This window comes from Monodelphis domestica, chromosome 7, assembly GCF_027887165.1.
Source record: "Monodelphis domestica isolate mMonDom1 chromosome 7, mMonDom1.pri, whole genome shotgun sequence".
Taxonomy (NCBI): domain Eukaryota; kingdom Metazoa; phylum Chordata; class Mammalia; order Didelphimorphia; family Didelphidae; genus Monodelphis; species Monodelphis domestica.
The window spans coordinates 275,844,330-275,862,390 of NC_077233.1; the positions used below are offsets into that span (position 1 = coordinate 275,844,330).

The window sequence follows — 18,061 nt, forward strand, 5'->3', positions numbered from 1 at the left end:
GAAAATGATAATTAGTAAGGATACATGGAGAGGTAAATAAAAAATTAATTGGAAATTAAACAATACAATTCTCCAAAACCAGTTAGTTAAAGAACAAATCATAGAAACAATTAATAACTTCATTGAAGAAAATGACAATGATGAGACATCCTTTCAAAACCTATGGGATGCAGCCAAAGCAGTACTCGGGGGAATTTATATCCTTGAATTCATCTATTAACAAATTAGGGAGAGCACAGGTCAATGAATTGGGCATACAAATTGAAAAAACTAAAAAGTGAACAAATTAAAAATCCTCATATGAAGACTAAATTAGAGATCCTAAAAATCAAAGGAGAAATTAATAAAATTGAAAGCCAAAGAACTATTGATTTAATAAATAAGACTAGAAGCTGGTACTTTGGAAAAAAAACAAATAAAATAGACAAAAAACTGGTCAGTCTAATTTAAAAAAGGAACGAAGAAAACCAAATTGGCAGTATCCAAGATGAAAAGGGAAACCTCATCTCTAATGAAAAGGAAATTAAGGCAATCATTAAAACCTATTATGCCCAATTATATGGCAAAAAATATGGCAGTCTAGGTGATATGGATGAATACTTACAAAAATATAAATTGCCTAGACTAACAGAGGAAGAAATAGATTACCTAAACAATCCCATATCAGAAAAAGAAATTGAATGAGCCATCAAAGAACTCCCTAAGAAAAAATCCCCAGGTCCAGATGGATTCACAAATGAATTCTATCAAACATTCAAAGAACAACTAATTCCAATATTATACAAACTTTTTGACAGAATAAGCAAAGAAGGAGTTCTATCAAATTCATTTTATGATACAAATATGGTACTGATCCCAAAATCAGGCAGGTCAAAAACAGAGAAAGAAAACTATAGACCAATCTCTTCAATGAACATAGATGCAAAAATCTTAAATAGGATACTAGCAAAAAGACTCCAGCAAGAAAGGGCCACAAGGCCAGTTATTCTCTTATCCTCTGAAAAGAGGTAGTGAACCAGAATTATATCCATCTGAGTCTATAAATATTGTTGACTATGGGGCACAATTTCTAGGCTTAAAAGCAACAAGCTGTCCTGTTTGCTATCCTTTAAAGGAGGAAAGCAAGCAATTCTAATACATCCTTAGATTCTGCTTTCCAAATGGTCACAAAAGACCACCACAGATAATATATAGTGACTAAACCCATCATAAAGCAGGTACCAAATAGAAATTGAAGAAATTTTGCAAATTTGAGTTTATGGGACAGTACTTAAGAGTGAATGACATGGGGTGAGGGAGGTGCTGTTAGAAGGGAGTAAGCTAAGATCACTCTAAACCAAAAAATATGCCTTAATCTCTTCCATGAGAAATTCTCTTATAATTTCTAGGTAAACAAAAATGGAAATCATAGACATATTAATGCATTAGTTTTCCCTACATATCTTTCTCAGAGGCAATCTCTTTATATATATGTATATATATACATATATATATTAGCATTCTTTGTAAAAAAGTGGAGTTCCTAATTCACTTTCTCCCACTAGCCCCTTCTACCCCAAGTGAGAAGCCAAGCAATATATAAATTATACATGTGAAGTCATGCGAACTATTTCTGTATTAGTCATTTTGTCAATAAAAAGTAAGAAAAATAAAGAGAGTGAAAAAGCATGCTTCAATATGTACTCAGAGTTCATGAGTTCTTTTTCTGGAAATGGATAGCATTTTCCTAATGAATCCTTTGGAATTTTCTTGCATCATTATGTTGATTACAATAGTTAAATCTTTCACTGTTGATCATCTTTACAATATTTCTGTTATTGTACAAAATGTACTCCTGGTTCTACTCACTTCACTTTGCATCAGTTCATATAAGATTTCCTAGATTTTTCTGAAATTGTACTGCTCATCACTTCTTACAACACTATTGTATCCCATCACAATCACATACCACAACTTGTTCAGTCATTCCCTAATTGATGGTCATCTTCGCAATTTCCAAGTCTTTGCCACTACAAAGAGAACTGTTACAAATATTTTTGTACACAGAAGTCCATTTTCTTTTATCTCTTTAGGATACCGACTTGGTAGAGGTATTGCATGGTCAAAGAGTATGCCATTGGGCATAGTTCCAAGTTGTTCTCCAGAATGGTTGGAGCAGTTCATAACTCCATCAACAATGCATTAATGTCCTTATTTTTTCCATTTGCCCTCCAGCATTTGCCATTCACTTTTTTTCTGTCTTGTTTGCCAATCGGAATAGGTTTGAGTGGTCTCTCAGAATTGTTTTGATTTTTGTTTTTCTAATAAATAGTGATTTTTGGCATTTTTTTCTTATGGCCATTGAAAGCTTTGATTTCTTCTTCTGAAAACTCCCTATTTATATCCTGTGACTCTTATCAGTTAAGGAATGACTTTTCCTATAAATTTGACTCAGTTATCTATATTTGAAAAATGAGGCTTTTATAAGAGAAACTTGTAAAAAACTGTTTTCCAGTTGTTTGGAGTCAATCTCAAAGAGAACCTGGAGTCACATCTGTCACTCACAAAGCGGGAATAAAGAATCCTTCTCATCTTCCAAGCTTTCACACTAATTCTGATCCTTACTCTCACAGTGTTAAGTCATTACTTTGGCCACCAATCTAGAATCATACCTAAGTTTTAACACCCAACATGACTCATGTATGAAAAAATGGGTTACACAACTAAATTTTTAAAAATCATAGCATCAAAAAATTAGAAAAATACAGTTACACATATCAAAACTATTAATAAAATTAGAATTCCTAGCCAGACAAAAGTTAGAGGGCTTTGTAAAAAACAAAATAGGTTCTTTCCAACTCTAATTTTTTTCCTTAAACAATGTTAATTTTGGTTTGAAAAAGTTTTAAAATTTTTTGTCATTCAAATAATTTATTGCTTTAACTAGAGAGCTTTCCTTGATGACTTCAAGTCATAATGAACTACATCCTAGGGTACTACTGAGTGAATGGACAACTGTTCTTTCTGTTCTTCCTGTTATCAATGATCTTTTGGAAGATTATACAGAAAAGAAGAGGTATCATAGGATTGTAGAAAGAAAAATAATGTCCTGATTTTAACAAAAAAGGAAGTGAATAGTCTAACCATTGGCCAGTGATGTTCACCTCAGATCTGCAGGGAAAAATCTAGAATGTATTACTGAGAAAATCACAGAGACCTATCATGACTTCTTCAAGGAAAGGTCATAGCAAATTACCTTTTCTTTTTTTTTTTTGCAAAGTAACTAAAATGTTAAACTGGAGATTGTTATAGGTAGTTTGCCTTGATTTTAACAAGGCTTTTGACAAATTCTCTCATGCTGTTCTTGTGTAAAGGATGAAAGAGATATAGAATAGACAATATGACATACAGATAAATTGGAACTGAAAGACTGGGCCCAATGAATGGTTATCAGTGATTCAATGACAGCTGAAAAACTCTAGTGTAGTTCCCCAAGTACCTTTGCTTAACCTTTTGCATTTAACCCCCTTAATCTGTGAATTAAAAAGGCATAGATAATGCACAAAGGGCTTTAAAAGACTGCCTGCCCTTTGATCCAGCCAAACCACTGCTGGTTTTATACCCTCAAAGAGATAATAAGGAAAAAGATTAGAACAAGAATATTTATAGCTACACTTTTGTGGTAGCAAAAAAAAAATGGAAAATGAGGGGATGCCCCCTGATTGGGGAATGGCTGAACAAGTTGTGGTATCTGTTGATGATGGAATACTATTGCACTAGAAGGAATAATGAACTGGACGAATTCCATGAGAACTGGATCGACCTCCAGGAATTGATGCAGAGTGAAAGGAGAAGAACCAGGAGAACGTTGTACACAGAGACTGATACACTGTGGCACAATTGAATGTAGCAACTAGCAACTATGCAATGATCCAGGACATTTCTGAGGGATTTATATGAAAGAACATTATCTACATCCAAAGAAAGAACTGTGGGAACAGAAACACAGAAGAAAAACAATTGCTTGATCACATGGATTGATGTTGATATGATTGGGGATGTAGACTCTAAAGGATCACCCTAGTGCAAACATCAACAATATGGAAATAGGTTTTGATCAAGGATACATGTAAAACCCAGTGGAATTGTGCGTCGCTACGGGGTGAGGGGAGGGAAAGAACATGAATCATGTAACCATGGGAAAATATTCTAAATTAATTAAATAAAATTTAAAAAATGAAAAGGCATAGATAGAACAATTATGAAGTTTGCCCAGATTACAGAGCTGGGAAATGTCTAATACATTTTCATAAGCATTTCTTTAAAGACCTACTGTGCTGAGTGCTTTATAAATATTATCTCATTTAATCCTCATAACTTCCCTGAGATAGGTGCTATTATTATCTCCATTTTATAGATGAGGAAAATGAAACAGATAGATTAAGTGCATTGCCCAGGATTCTACAGTGAGTAAGTGATTGAGACTAGATTTCAACTCAGGTCTTTCTGACTCTTACATCCAGCATTCTATCCTCTAAACCAATTAGCTGCCTCTTTTTTTTTTAAACAGGAAATAAAAGAAGCAGGAATTTTAAAAAGTTCTTTACAAGTTAGAAGGTTAGGTAGCATTGAATCTGATGAAATTTAATTGAACAATTAAGGGATATGCGCGTTCAAAAATTCAAATACAAAAGTATGATATTAGAAAGATTTGCTGGTTAACTTTTTGTACTTTCTTCCTGATCCATTTCATATGTGCAAAATACCTAAGTATGTAAAGCATTAAAATAAGCTTTGGACAATTTGATCTGTATGGCTTTAAGTTCTCAGTTCTGCAAAGAGCTTGGAGCATAGTTTCAAGTTCACAAACTTAGAACTCAAGGTAATATTAAAGAAAATTATCCATCTCAGTTTAATCTTTTTCATCCAGCTGTAAGTTATTATATCTTCTCTCAATATGACCCTCTCCCCTCACATTCCAGACTGTCTGCTGCTACCTATTACTGTCATCCCTTTTCTTTAAAAGCAATAGTGAAAAGCATATGTTGTGACTTTTCTCTCATATTAAATTTTCAGTTGCTTTCAGTTGTCTAAGAAAGTTATCTGAGGAACTAAAGCTCCTGACCTAAGAAAATCATTCAAGGGAGAACACTTTCAGCTGCCCTTTCTTCTCTTTAAAACATTGGATTGAGACAGAGACAGAGACAAAGAGAGAGACAGAGACACCAAGAGAAAGAGAGAGACACACACACAGAGGGACAGAAAGAGAGAGAGGGTGGAGGGAGAAAGAAAGGGAGAGATAGAGAAAGAGGGAAAACAACAGGGAGAAAGAGAGGGAGGGAAGAAGGGAAGAGAGAGAGAAAGAGACAAAGACAGAGACAGAGAGAATAGCTCATCATTTAGAAGTCTTTAGTAAGGTATAAACTAGAGTATTGTAAGTGATACCAATTATATTTATACACATATATGCATATACATATATATGTGTATATAAATATATAACTACATCGTCCATTCATTATCCTGACTTTTTTGTGTACCTTTTGATCAAATTGTTCTTTTTTTCTCCTACCCTTGCTGATCAATACGAGAACAATTTTCTACCCAGTATAAGATGATTCTCCCTCAGATTTTTACCTAATTATCACTCTGTGTTCTTGTTTTTTGTTGCTGTTAAAAAGATATGCTCTTCAAAAGCCCTTCTTCTCCCCTCAAAATAGCCTCTTCCAAAGCATGGGGAAAATAAATAGGTAAATACTTCTTATGTAGAGACATGATTTACTAGCAGTTACCAAAAGTAAGCAAATACATTTACTGGTAAGTGGCATGCCTATTAATTGATTATATGTTTACTTTATATATATATGTAAACTTTACTAGTTGTATGACTTGAGTTAGTCATTTATTGTAGTATAAGGAAATGTATACATGATCTAATCTTGTTCATCAGTAACCACGACTCTCTAGAGATGATCTTGTCTTCATTTACCATCATACTGAGAGCATAAGCCTTAGCACCCTTAGCTCAGGCACCCATCTAAAAATGCCTCTTTTCCTCCTGGGCTTATAGTGTAATAAGAAAGTCCCTTCATAAACCCAGATCAAAAACTGTGAATACAAAGAATTTCTAGAACTAATCTTTAATTGCATACACTGACTCCATGAATTCCACATGATATGGATCTTGGAAATAGGAAAATCTGATATGAATGTCATAACATTCATGCATAAGGAAGGAAGGAAATAAGTATTTATTAAGTACGCAGGCACTGTGCTAAGCTTTTTACAAATATCATCCTATTTGATTCTTACAAAAATCCTGAAAGGTAGGTACTATTATTATCCCAATTTTGTAAGTGGGGAAATTGAAGTGGACAGAGGTTGAGTGACTTGCTCACAGTAACGTAGCTAATTAAGTGTTTCTGAGGCTGGATGTGAATTCAAATTCTCCTAACCTGAGGCACTGTACCACCTGCTTACCTCTTTAAGAGATCTAGACCCTTGTCTGTATGTAAAGAAGGACCACAAGCACTATATCTTAGATTGCTGTGATCTTCATGGACCTATGATTTAGGTATTAGTAATTTCTTATGATCCTGGGGTAGGCAAATCCCTCCTGAAAAGTCTCAAAGGCCCACAGCATCCATGTTTCTGATCATATCAGACCAAAGTTCAACCAATAATTTTTCAAAATTTTATCCAATGCATTTGTCTTGAGAAACATACATTTTGCATGCAACCTACCTTTCATTTCTCAGCTGTGCTTGCTAACTTATGTGCAAAAGTAGCAGTGGTAGAATAAGAATTATTCAACTATATTTGACACTACCCTATTACTGTCTTATTTTTTCAGTTTGATTTCCTTCTAAAATATATACTTTCGGGGGCAGCTGGGTAGCTCAGTGGATTGAGAACCAGGCCTAGAGACGGGAGGTCCTAGGTTCAAATCTGGCCTCAGACACTTCCCAGTTGTGTGACCCTGGGCAAGTCACTTGACCCCCATTGCCTAGCCCTGACCACTCTTCTGCCTTGGAGTCAATAACACACTGTATTGACTCCAAGACAGAAGAAGGTAAGGGTTTAAAAAAAATTTTTTTAGTAAAAAATATACTTTCTCCTCTCTGGGATATAGTAATAAAGCACTGGTTCTTCACTTGGATTCTATTAAATTTATACACTCATATGTATATATGTATTTCAATAACTGTTTCAATATAATTGGTTTCCTTTATAATTCTAAATATTTATTTTATACTTTTTTGAAATATTCTGAGTAACGGTTCACAAACTTTAGAAGACTTCTGAACAGATACATGACACATACATACAAAATAACAGGGACCCAAGAAGCCAATTCTCTCTCTTCTTTAGCTCTGAGCCCCCCAATCAGAGATGGAGGTCTGACAAAGTTCCATGTGTGTCTCTCTTCTCTGAAGATGCTCTCCTTCATTTGCCTCTTCCCAACTGCATTCTCAATAAGTATTCCCAATCTAGTGAATGAATATCTTTAATTAATATTGCATAAATACAAAGTAAATATTTAAAACAAAGTAAAGACTTCATCAGGGCCAGAAGAAAAAGTCTTCAGACGCCCGTGAGTATGTTCAAGGAAATTAATGATTTCCAACTTAGAATCTGTAATACAGAAGTGGTTCGATGACACAACATCTATCATGAGGATCCTGTTCTCCAGTTGCCTTTCCCTACACAGCTTTCTCTCAGTGTCTTAGCCTCCAGTCCCTTGGAAGGTGCCTCTGATGGACTCTCTCAGGTCCAGGAGGTCTGCCCCATAACTTTTTCTCTATATGCCCATTAGATGGATGCATCACACTGGCTTTGCCATTTGTCCCTTCTTCAGCTACATCATCTCCCCAGAAGCTGGATTCCTTCTCAAGCCTGGCTCCTGTCGGAACCATTCAAACCCAGCTTAACTAGAAGCTATTATCGACCATCTCCAACTTCAAGATTAGTTACAATCCTTGGCTGGGGGCATTGCTACCCCCTTTCAGAAAAAGTGGGATCCCTTAGTATTCTATCCTATTTCCACTTGTTGGACATCTCAAATTGGATGACATCTTGAACTCTGCATGTTCAGAACTGAACTTGGTAGCTTTCTCCCAGGCCTTCCTTTCTTCTTAATTTTCCCATGACTAGAGAGCATGTTCATCTTTGCAAGTCATTCTTTGACTCACAAACTGTGTTATCCTCTCCTCTCACTATATCTCACCTCCTGTGACCTTGTCTTGTCCAAGCCCTCATCACTTCGTGCTTGGATTATTACAATAATCTGCTAGTGGGTCTCCCTACCTTAACTATCTCCCCACTCCTGTCCATTCTCCTCTTGGCTGTCAAATTGATCTGCCTAAAACTTAGGGTCCGATCCTGTTATGTCCATTCAATAAACTCCAGCCACTCCCTAGGAGCTCCATCATCAAATGTAAAAATCTCGATTTAACATTTAAAGCCCTTTGTAACCTGACCCCTTCCCATTTTGCCATTCTTCTTATAATTTGTTTTCTTCCGTGTACTCTATGATTCAATGATTTTGTACTCTTTGCCTCAATACCCCTCAGCATCATGCATTCACTGGCTATCTCCCATGTCAGGAATTCCATCCTTCCTCCTGCATTACCTGATGGCACAGAGTAGAGAACACTGGGCCTGCAATTAGAAAGACCTGAGTTCAAATCACTTACCAGATATGTGACTGTGGGCAAGTCACAACTTCTGTTTCTCTCAGTTTCCTCAACTATAAAATGGGGCTAATAGTACTTACTTTGCAGTGTTATAGTAAAGTGAGAATGAAAGAATATTTCTAAAAGTGTTTGGCTCATAATAGGTGCTTTGTTAGGGTTTATTCCCTTCCCCTTCCTTTCCTCCTTAGTTTCCTTTCCTAGTTTCTCTGGCCAAAATCCCATTTTCTAAATGATGTCTTTTCTAATACCTTTAATTTCCTATTTATCCTATCTACCTTGTTTGCGCATAATTGTTTGCATACTGTCCCCAGTCCCAATGGACTGTGAGCTCCTCAATAGTATTGATTATCCCCCCCCTTCTTTTTAACCCCAAGCACTTAGCCCAAAGCCTGACACAGTAAGTACTTAAGAAATGTCCAATGACTGTATGATTATTGATTGATTTAGGAAAAGGGATGTTCTCTGTTCTTCCTTAGTAGCTCTGCTTGGATTCCATTCCAAGGAATAACATAATCTCCCCATCCTGAAAAGATGACAAACTGAAAACTCATCACCATGAAAAATACCCAGATTTGAATACTCTACACCTTCTCGAGGGCAGTGGCTCAAGTGTCAGGCCTGGAATCAGGAAGACTCATCTTCCTGAGTGTCTGCATGAACCTAGGCTAGTCACCTAGAATTTGTTAACCTCAGTTTCTTCATCTGTTAAATGGGACAGCACCTACTTCCAAGATTTATTGTGATGTCAAAAATGAGGCAACAGTCAAGTTCTTTGCAAACCTTAAAATAGTATATAAATTCTAGTTTAATAATAACTAATGAGTGAGACTGAGTGGGCACCATTGCAAGTGCCTTCTCACTGGGATTTTATGATTCCATATGTCCCAGCTCGGACTTCCATGGACTCATTCCTGAAATCTTCGTCTCCACTTCTTGGAACCCCTAACCTCCTCTGGCCTCCCAAGGGTCAGCTTAAGTGTCATCTGCCATGAAAAGCCTTCATTCCATCTCCTTCCCCAATTGCTCATTCCTCCTCTCATCCCAGCAAATACTGTGTACCAGTTTAATTGCCTACGTGTTGTTTGTTCTCAAGAGAGTCCCCGGGTACAAGAAAGGTTTTGCTTTTGTCTTTGTTTCTCCAGGAACTAATACTGGACCTTTCCCAGAGGTGCTTGTTGAATTAATTAAGGAATGGTTGAATGAATGGAATAGTATATGATCAGACTGGCAGCTAGGTGGTTCAGAGAATACTGAACTCAGAAAGACCTGAATTCAAATCCTTCTGCAAATACTGTTGTTAATAATTATTACTAGGTTTAAAACGGAAGGGGCAAAGTGGGGTGGGCATTGCAATTAGGTGGCCCAGTGGATAGAGAACCAGTCCTGGAGAAAGGAGCTCCTGGGTTCAAATTCGGCCTCAGACATTTCCTAGCTGATTGAACCTGGGCTAGCCAGTACTACTCTTCTGCCTTGGAACCAATCCTTAGTATTGATTCACAGACAGAGAGTAAAGGTTTGTTTGTTTGTTGTTGTTGTTAATGTTGCTCCTTTGTTCCACCCAGGATAGAGTTACTAGATATAATAGGTTACAAGATAACATACTTAAAGAGATTTGCAAAACTGAGGGAGGGGACAGAGGAGAAGCTAGGACTTAAAGCCAAAAGGCTTCAATGTTACTTAGTAAATGTGTTTAAAGTTAAAGCAGAAAATGCACAGTATAGGGGCAGCTGGGTAGCTCAATGGATTGAGAGCCAGCCCTAGAGATGGGAGGTCCTGGGTACAAATCTGGCCTCAGACACTTCCCAGCTGTGTGACCCTGGGCAAGTCACTTAACCCCCATTGCCTAGCCCTTACCACTCTTCTGCCTTGGAGCCAATACTCTGTATTGGCTTCAAGATGGAAGTCAAGATGGAAGATAAGGGTTTAAAGGGGGGAAAAAAAAAGAAACTGCATAGTGTGACTTGACTGTCCACAGAGTGCTAGGGAATAGGTCTGTGATGATCTCAGCCCACTAGTCCCAGGTCTTGGAGCCAATACAGAGTATTGACTTCAAGATGGAAGAGAAGGGTTTAAGGGGGGGGGGGGGGGAAGAAACCGCATAGTGTGACTTGTTTCAAGACTTTCCACAGAGTGCTAGGGAATAGGTCCGTGATGATCTCAGCCCACTAGTCCCAGGTCCTTCGTAGGAACTCAAAATGAGTCAAGATGATTTGTCTTCGGGTTAGTTTCCATGGAATTCAGGTTCTAATGGGGGCAGGGGAAACAAGCCTGGGAGATCAGGGGAGAGCCTGCTTCTTTTCTCCCTTTGGCACCTAACAAAAGCATCCGCCACAGCATTTTCGGAATGTTTGGGGATCAGGGAAAGCCTCGACACGAGTGTCAGGTCGTTGCCCTCTGAGATGAAAAATTGGAGTTGGGAAATGGCCCTTCCACGGCATCGGGTTTCAGTCTTGCAAAACAATCAACAGCATCCCACTGACGCCACTGACTTTTTTTTCAGCAGTCCAAGAACGTATAGTAAGGTTTCATGCGGAGTTTCTACAGCTCTCCAAAAAGCCCCAATCCCAGTGGGCTTCGGTGGCCAACGTCAAAGATGGAGGACGCTGCTCCATTTTCAGCCTCTGTCCTGGGGCTCTGAGCGAGCACAAACTCGGCTGCTCTTTGGCCTAGAAGGAGTTATTGATTTACAAGGATGCTGTGATGGATTACCTGAAAGCTCACCCTTCAGGCAAACGGTGATTAACTTGACCAAAGACATCTGGGAGAACCATCTATGGCCTAAAATTATGACCTTAGCATTCTGGGCTGAAACTAGACACCGCTGAAATTGCCTCTCGGCACTACTCAAGCACTGGGGCCATTGTTTAGTATTCCAACAGGTTTGGGAGTTGGAACAGTTTAGCAGAAACACCTCTTGGGAAGTTGGGAGGCAGGAGGGGGGGAAGGGGGGCTTCGGTGGGGGATGGGAACAAGGCTACTTCCCAGTTTTGAAAATGTTGCTTTTCTAAAAACAAACTGAACTCTGCTCATCGCGTCCCCATTGAGGGAGGGGGTGAAAGAAACCAATGAATGCCTTCATCATTAGCAACCGCTGCAGAAATAGGCTTGAATCCTACCGGGTCACATACTTGGAGCTAAATGGAAAAGTTGCACTCCTAAAAGCCATGTGCTTGCAATTAACTCTGGCTTTACCCCTGTCTACTGTAAAATCACAACATGCTGTCAAAGCCCATTTTCTGGTCCTGTTATCAACCCTGAGTGAAGGGTTAAATGAAATGCAAAACAGATTTACAGGTGCTAAAACAACTCATTTATCAGTGGGAAACAGACTACCTTTTGTCTTCTGGAACTTGGGACTTGCTTGTCACCGAAATTTTACCAATCCCAGCAACAACAAAGCCAGATTTGGAAAGAACCTGAAAAAAGCAGGAACATATTTAAAATTAAAATATATTTAAAAACACACATGTATTCTATAACAATAACAAAATGCCTCGGTGGAGAGGTTAAGAAAATAAGGATTGTGCTCTTGTCAATTATTTGCTTCATTCCCTTTTATTTCTATTTAATGTGCAAAAAGGGCGGATGAAATGCCACGTTGATTTTTTTTTTAATTTCCACAAAGGACAAAATTAATAAGAATGAAAGTTGTAGTGGAAATTGTTAGGGAATGAGTGCTAACAAATACATTTATTACCACCTTGGCACCTCAGATTTCCCCTAACGCTGAAATGGGTCACCTTTCATACATTTTTATAAACCTGATACCTTTTCCAAGTCAAAATCAAGCAAGGAGCTAAAGAAATGGAGAAGTCATCATATGAGAGGAAAGAACACTTGAGTTTTTCAACTGGAAGACCTAGGTTCAAATCCCAACTTTGCCACTTCACAGTAACTTCATTTCCCTTTTTGTTGGAGGAAAGGGAAATTGATTAGTAAAGATAAGTTATACTTAGAATATTGTGGGATTGGGGATAGCTAAGTGGTTCAGGAGATTGAGGACCAGGTCTGGAGATGGCAGGTCCTGAGTTCAAATAAAGCCTCAGACACTTGCTAATTATATAACACTGAGAAAGTAACTTCACCCCCCTTGCCTAGACCCATGTTGGAAGATGTGGCATGTATGCCCCAGTGGCAAGGAGGGAGCTGCTCCGTTTCCCCTCTCCACTGCCCCTGATGATATTTTTTGTATGCCCCACCCCTCTGTCCAACAGACCAATGCATTCAGGGTCATGCAGGTAGGGGGCAGCTTGAAGGTGCAGTTTGAGCACCAGAACTCTAAAAGGTTTGCCAACACTGTCTTAGACCTTACAATTCTTCTGCCTTGGAACAAAGACAGTATTAATTCTAAGACAGAAAGTAAGAGTCAAAAAAAAAGATTTGTGAGGCAGGGGAAATGCCTTTCGTCTCAGACTGCACAGACTAAAACAGCTGGGCAGAGCAGACTGTGAAATGTTCAGTGTTAAGTAGTTACGTCTTAAAAACTGGCAAATGGTACAAGTCACCACTTTTCTTTTTTGTCTAGATTTAAGAGAACGATGAAGAAAATATCAATAATGCACATTAAATTTGAGGGCCTCATTTTCCTCTACTGTAAAAAGAGGATGTTGGCAGAGATTTTTAAAGGCTTCCTTCAGCTCTGAAATCCTGTGATCCTAAATGAAACAAAATGTCATCTGGATTCGCAAATCTTTATAGCAAATCTTCAAGGTATCCATGGTATTCAGAGATTCAACCTTCCACCAAAGGTCCAGCTTCTTTGGAAATTAGCAAATATTAATGAATTCATAAAACTAACTTTAATTCGCTCTGAAACCCTTTCTTTTAATGATTATGTATGACTTCTGAAATACATTACAATGAATAATAGCATCCCCTCTCAAAAACTTTCATTAGCATTTAATTTATCCTCTTTTGAAAAATTAAAGTTTTTGTATTTTTAATGAGGGTCCACAAATGAAGATAATTATTAGTTGACTCTTTGGGAAGAAAATCGTTGCCATGTGAGCCCTTGCCCAGACTCCTTAAGACACACAGCCTTTAGCACACTTAAGCCTTGCCCCAAGCAATTGAGTTCTAAACAGTTCTTTCCTACCCATCAAGCACTAGCATTACCAAGTAGCATCTGTTGTTTTCAAACTTCAATTTTTCAAAATACGCTTATTTTCCCATGACGTTCGGAAGATTTTTGTACAGGCTACAAAGGAATTGTTTTAGTGAATTTGTTTCGGATCCCTAAAGGAGTTAACAATTTACATGGTCTGACCATTAGAGATAGGCCGTAACAACAATCAAAAGCTTGGATTCTTTTTCTCCTAGTTTAGGGTTGCCTGGCCCTAAGAAGCTTTGAAGCAGGGAAAATGCTCAAGAAATGTTGGCTTTGTCATGAAGCCTCTCACTGGCTTTAGAGAATTTTGAAAAAATGTGTGTGCCTAATCTTTATTTCCTGTGGGTTGCTTTAGGAGCCAAGAGTCATTTCATTATTGAATTATTCTGAGCTCCTCTTAGAATTGCATGTGTCAAAAATCCATTGCTTTTCCCCAACATTCATATTTTTATTTTTTTAAAAAACTTCTTAAAGAGCACGCCAATATGAAAACGTTCTATTTTTCTTTGCATTGGGAAGGAGAAGGAAAAAAGCAAAAATATAACATGGAGAGAAAAAAAGCCCATAAGAAGGCAATCGAAAAACAACTAGGTTTAGGTTCTTTTAATGGAAGGGAAACAGACTCTATCCAAAGGGAAATAGCTTCTATAGGCTAGCAATTTTGGGATTTGTTATACACTAGCATTTCCCTGATAGATAGAAAATTAGAGCTCATTCAGGCCAATCTATTCATTTTAGAGATAAGGAAACTAGACCCATACAGATTAAATGACTTGCCCAAGGTCATATTGGTTGTTCCAATAGCAGAACCAAGGATTAGAACTCAAGTAAGCTAGTCCTATTTGCATACCGATAAATGTTTAATATCCAGCTATCCTAGGGGAAAAATACAACTCAAAACACACTTTCAAGATTAATTTGCATTATAGACAAAGGAAGGAAGGAAGGAAGGAAGGAAGGAAGGAAGGAAGGAAGGAAGGAAGGAAGGAAGGAAGGAAGGAAGGAAGGAAGGAAGGAAGGAAGGAAGGAAGGAACAAAGAAAAGTCATCACTGGCAATTTGGAATTATGCCCAGAGAGTGAGAAGACCATGGATACCCTGAGACCCAGCAAAAGCATTAGCGGAGCTATTTCTCAGGGAGATCAGGCAAAGGAAAAGAAGCCATATGTTCCAAAATATAGTGGTTTTCTTTGTGGTGGCAAAGAATGAGAAATTGAGGGGATGCCCATCCGACTGGTGAATGACTAAACAAATTGTGGAATAAGATTGTGATAGACCACTACTGCACCATAAAAAATGATGAGCAGGCTAATTTAAAAAAAAACACCTTGGAAAGAACTACCTGGGATAATAAACAGCAAAAGGAGCAGAACCAAAAAAAGCAATATATGCAGCCACAGATTTAATACTTGAAGAATAATTTGTGAATGTCACTTTCAGAGAATGAACTAAAAACTGGAAGACATAATCCCTCTACACAGATCTGTTTGCCAGATGATACCTTCTATGATAAGGGGAAGGAAGGAAGGCCTGAAATACTTAAAAATAAATTCTATTTTTTTTTTTTTTTAAGAAAATGCAGGGGGCAGCTAGGCAGCTCAGTGAATTGAGAGTCAGGCTCAGAAATGGGACATCCTAGGTTCAAGTCTGGCCTCAGACACTTCTATGTGACCCAGGGAGTCACTTAACCCCCATTGCCTAGCCCTTACCACTCTTCTGCCTTAGAACCTATACAGAGTATTGATTCTAAGATGGAAGGTAAGTGTTTAAAAAAAAAAAACTTAAAAAGAAATAAAAAGAAAATGCAGGGAGAAGGGAATATATATTTAAATAGCTCCTACTGTGTCCTAGGCCCTGTACTAAATATTTTTATAAATATCTTATTTGATCCTCACAACAACCCTAGAAGGTAGGTTCTGTATTATCCCCATTATACAATTGAAGAAACTGAGGCAAACGGATTAAGTGACTTGTCCAAGGTCCTGCAGCTAGTATCTAAGACTGATTTTGAATCTTCTAAATCATCTTGATTCTAATATCAGCACTCGATCCACTGTGCCACATTAATTTTACTAAGGAGATAGCATCAACTCCTACCTTCACTGGCTGACCACTCCCCTGTCATTTTCCTGTTTTTTACATTAGACTGTAGGTCCACCTATGTTCTAGGAAAGATTCCTACTCCAACCAGAAGTTTATGAGCGCTATCTAGTCAACTAGGAGCCTTGTCATAGAATTAGATTCATCTCAAGATATCTTGACTATAGGTATCTTTTTTTAATGTTTTTGATGAATTTCTGGCCTAGGATCTATTCTACCCTTTTCAGAACTTTGTTCTCTTTAACTTATGTCATGCTTGCTTGTATCCATGTCCCTTTACTGATGCTAAGTGATCCTTGATCTGCTAGCCCCTGTGATCCTGATGTGCAAAAAATATCCAGAAAAAATGCTTCACTTCCTCAATAATCAGCAATATAAACTGCATGAGCATAGTGCCTGATAGCAGTCATGCCTCCTATACATTTTAGTAGCTGGTTGTTGCTGTTCATCCTTCATTTTGGAAGAGGACCAATGATGTCAGAGAGTGATGTCTTTACTTGCCCATAAATTGGATTGAAGTGAAGCAGTTACACAAAGTCATCCGTGTCATTCTCTCTTCCAGAGTCATCAAAGACCAATGGCAAAGCAAAGTCCACGTGACTGGCACTGGCCTGGGATGCAATGAATGACTTTGTCATCTTCAGTGTCTGACCAGGCTCTAACCACTCTACAAGACCTGCTTCAGTTGCTTTCATGCCTGTTGAAATTGTTAATTGCCCATTCCACTTCACATACTTCGAATGTCTATCCCCCTAACTCACTGACAGGTCTAAGTCCTATCAATTACCCTCAACCTGGTCCAGTCCATCTGCTGAGGACTAGGGAGGGAATCATTCAGCAGAGATGTTGCTAAGTGATGAACCTAATTCTCTCTTACTTCCCCTCTTCGTTTGACTGAAATGATTATGGAGGAGGGGGTGACCATGTCTCTGAGGTGTTGGAGAAAATATTTGTGTGCTTATTCTTGCTATATTTTTGAAGTGAATGTACATTAATAAAAGCCACTCAATTTTAAGTGAATAAATGGCTTGATGCTAATCATTGGCTCCCTAACAAATGACAATGGAGGGATCTGAACCAACAGCAGCAAAAGAGGCAACCCCAGACCCTTTAGGGAACATGATCATTCTGACAGGTGTAACAAGCCTGTATTAGTATTAATAACTATTAATAGTAGTAATATCCACTGAGAAAGTAACCAAAACATACTTGTTGCATATATAGTATTTTATTGATCCTTGAAACAACTTTATAAGGCAGCTGCTATTTTAATCCCCATTTTAGAAATAAGGAAATTGAGGTTGAGAGGTGTTAAATGACTTGGCTTCAGTCACACAGCTAGTAAGGGTCTGAGGCAAGATTTGAACTCTTGTCTTTCTGACTCTAAGGGCTGTATTCTATCCACCAAGTTGTCAAGGGAAGGAAATAATTATTTCCTTTTTTTCTTTATTTTTTTTTTCAGTTACAGGTAGAAACAACTTTTAATAATTGTATTCTGACATTTTAGAATTCAGATGTTCTCCCTTTCCTCTCACCACTGTAGTAAATAGCTATGCTCATACTTTCATGCAATGTATATTTATATATTGCTCAGGTTGTGATAGAAAACACATATCACACAAAAAAATTTCACAAAGGGAATAAAGTTATTCTCTTCTTGAATTGACATAAGGAGAGAGATTGAACTTCTGATGTCTTTAGTCCTAAAAACCCCAAGATGAGGAAATTCCCTCAAGTTCTCCACTCCATCACCTTTGCTGAAACTTTCTGACAGTCTTAAAACATTTTTGAGAGCCCTGAAAAGCTAACTGACTTGCCTAGATTCACCCAGTCAGAAGCAAATGTGTGAGATGCAAATCTTGAACCAAGATCTTCTTAGCTTTGAGGCCAACTTTTTGTGTACTGTGCATACCATACTGCCTCTCACAAATAGAAATGTTCCCAAGTTGGGCTCTGGTGCCTTTGCAACAGATTGAGACCTGAACATTCTTTTGGTGAAGCCTCACCCAGTGGGTACTCTGAATGACAATCCATTGGTAATTGGCCATTTCCCCCCAGGAACCGACCCACAGAAATCTTCATTCTTCCTTAACCATGATTCCCCAAGAACATCTCTCCCACAACAGTATATACTTTATTCTCTTTCCCCATATTCCATCTTGATGTTGAAACCATATTCT

At 38.0% G+C, this 18,061-nt stretch overlaps 1 long non-coding RNA gene across 1 annotated transcript in view; it reads right to left on the minus strand.

Moving 5' to 3' along the window:
* Positions 1-7,259: 7,259 nt before the first annotated feature.
* The window catches only part of LOC103105185 (uncharacterized), a 43,604-nt gene continuing 32,802 nt past the window's right edge, over positions 7,260-18,061 (minus strand). The window contains exons 2-3 of the long non-coding RNA XR_001623286.2: positions 12,009-12,091; positions 7,260-7,469 (exon numbers count right to left, since the gene is read on the minus strand). This is a non-coding gene — a long non-coding RNA (uncharacterized LOC103105185). The remainder of the gene's footprint in view (positions 7,470-12,008; positions 12,092-18,061) is intronic.